Source organism: Sciurus carolinensis, unplaced genomic scaffold (genome assembly GCF_902686445.1).
Source record: "Sciurus carolinensis unplaced genomic scaffold, mSciCar1.2, whole genome shotgun sequence".
NCBI lineage: Eukaryota > Metazoa > Chordata > Mammalia > Rodentia > Sciuridae > Sciurus > Sciurus carolinensis.
In genome coordinates, this window is record NW_025920404.1 from 57,018 (window position 1) to 59,558 (window position 2,541).

Here is a 2,541-nt window from a genome sequence, read left to right on the forward strand (position 1 = left end):
CAGTGGTGCACACCTGTAATCCCAGCAGCTCAGGAAGCTGAGGCAGGAGAATCTCAAGTTCAAAACCAGCCTTAGCAACTTAGTGAGGCCCTAAGCAACTTACTTTGAGACTACCTCAAAATAAGTTAGTGGTTAAGTGCCCGTGGGTTTAATCCCTAGTACCAAGAAAGAAAAAAAGAAACAAAAACAAACAAAACAGGATCTACTAACTAGAGAACCTCCAAAGCATACTTTATGGTGTTCTGGTCTCAAAACAGAAAACGTTCTTGATAATAAGCAAGTCTGGTATTTTAGATGGATTTATTCGGTAATTGCTGGCTTCAAGAAATAAGTGATGGCAAAGCAGATGAAGCTGCAGCAACAGGAGTCTCCAACCACAGCAGCATTGTCTGGACTTCGCTGTTAGAAGTTGGAAACCATGTGCAGCTCGGCGCACGAATGAGTTTCTACAGAGCTGCACTGAGACTCCATCGTGTTCCAGGCCAAATCGGCTAGAAGAAAGTCATCCATTGCTGTCTGAGTTTCATTGCTGGTGAAGAACAAGCTCCCCAGGGTTTCAAAACCTGAACTCACGGTCTGTATTTCTGTGCTGTTGAACTGAACTTTGCTTTCCAGAGCAGATAGTTTTTAGCAACAGAGATTCCTTCAGTTTGGGTCTCTGTGTCTGATGAGTCAGTGCTCATGGAAAAGCTGGAGTGTTTCAGGATGCTGCTGAGGGGCAGATGAGGGCTACTGTCTATGAAGAAGCTTAAGTCTGTCTGCATTTGCGTGTCAAACATCTCCAAGGCCTAGGAAGTGAGAACTTCCCCTGTACCCATAGGGCTGGACAGATGTGTCTGCAAGTAAGAAGTCAGTTTGGGTCCCTATACCTAGTGATTCCAAGAAATGGCTCAGTGTTCATGGAGCTAAGCTCACTCTCTTCAGTTTGAGTCTGGATATTTGAAGCTGAGAAGAACTCTTCAATATCAAAATCTATTCCAGGATTCTGGATTGAGCCAGATGGCAGCTGGGTGTCAGGCCCAGGGTTTGTGTCAGACAAAAGACTACAGTTATCCAATGCCTGATCTGAAAGATTACTTGATAAGATGTTTTCTAAATCACCCAATAAGCCCATGGTTTGGGTCTGATTATCTACTATGTTCTGTGAAGGAAGCATACTATTCTGTGCACTGAAGCTCAAAATGGGTGCAGATTTCTCAATATCTTGATTTAAAGTCTTAGGGTCTTTCTGAGGTAACAAACCATGAGTTACTGTCTCTGCTATTAAGCTGCTGCTTATAATATTGTCCGCAGGAACACTGTAGGATGAATGGACACTCTCAAAAATGTCTCCACACATTCCAGCTTGGTCCATCTGTACTTGGCCATCTGGGGCACTTTGCATCTCACTGGTTTGGGTTTCTCTGGAGATCCCGCCTGGTTGATAGCAAGTGTCCATGAACGCATCAGTCTGAGCAACTATAGATGAAGTTATCTTAGAGCTGGGCAGAAGCGTTTGGGTGTGAACACTAATGTGGAGGGACACTTGAGAATCAAATGACAGATCAGTCTGAGAACAAGATGACAGACACAGCGGAGTCAGGGCCAATCCACTGTGCAGAAGGTAGGAAGTTCTGTGAGACATGGGACAGATCCGTCTGTACATTGATTGAAGAAATGCCACATGTGCACTGGAAGTTATTGCCACGGTCCTCCGCGTGCCTTTTCAAGTCCCACTCAGTACCACAGGAATGGCTGCACTTGCTGCATTTATGCTTCTTCTCGGCTTGCATTTTCATAAAGTGCTATTTGACCAGAGAAAACTGCGAAAATGGTCTGTGGGGACCTCTATGGCATCCTTCAATTCGACAACAGTAGAATTTTGCTGTGGTTTGCAAATCTTTTCTTACTGTGGGATTTACTATGCCATCCTGGAGGCGGTGGCTCCATGTTGAGCGCCTGGCTCTTGGGCAGGATCTCGCCGCAGCCTCGCACCCTGCGGAGGATGTTGGTCCGCATGGCCCACGACAGCTCGCTCTCCACAGCTGGATCGCGGGCTGCTGCTGCGTCACTGCGGGCGGCAGCCGGCTGCCCCTCAGCTGGGACCCCGGGGGCCCCCACGGACCCGAGGCGGCGGCGGCGACGGCTCCCCGCGCGGCCTCTGGGACCGACCGGAGGAGCGCCCGCAGCCTCCGCCTCCGAGACCGCCAAGGCCCAGGCCCGGCGCCGGACCGGCAGGCTCCGCCTCCACAGCAGCCGCTTCCCTAAATTCCCTTTTTTTTTTTTTTTTTTTTTTTGGCAGTGCTGGGTATTGAACCCAGGGCCTTGTGCTTGCAAGGCAAGCACTCTACCAACTGAGCTATATCCCCAGCCCCCTAAATTTCTTATAAAGAGAAACAACATCATGATTTATGAATAGTGTCTATTAATTATCATTTGGTATTTTCTAAGGAAACTATAAATTTCTCAGAGTTCTAAAAAGCTACTTTCCAAGTTCGTTTTCCAAAACTGACACACTCTTGAGTCTTTTCAATTTCCATGTAAGATTCCTGGGTCCACCTG

The 2,541-nt window shown here is 47.6% G+C and overlaps 1 pseudogene; it reads right to left on the reverse strand.

Annotated features, from left to right (window-relative positions):
- Positions 1 to 402: 402 nt before the first annotated feature.
- On the reverse strand, positions 403 to 2,243 carry LOC124975699 (ATM interactor-like; annotated as a pseudogene).
- Positions 2,244 to 2,541: the final 298 nt, after the last annotated feature.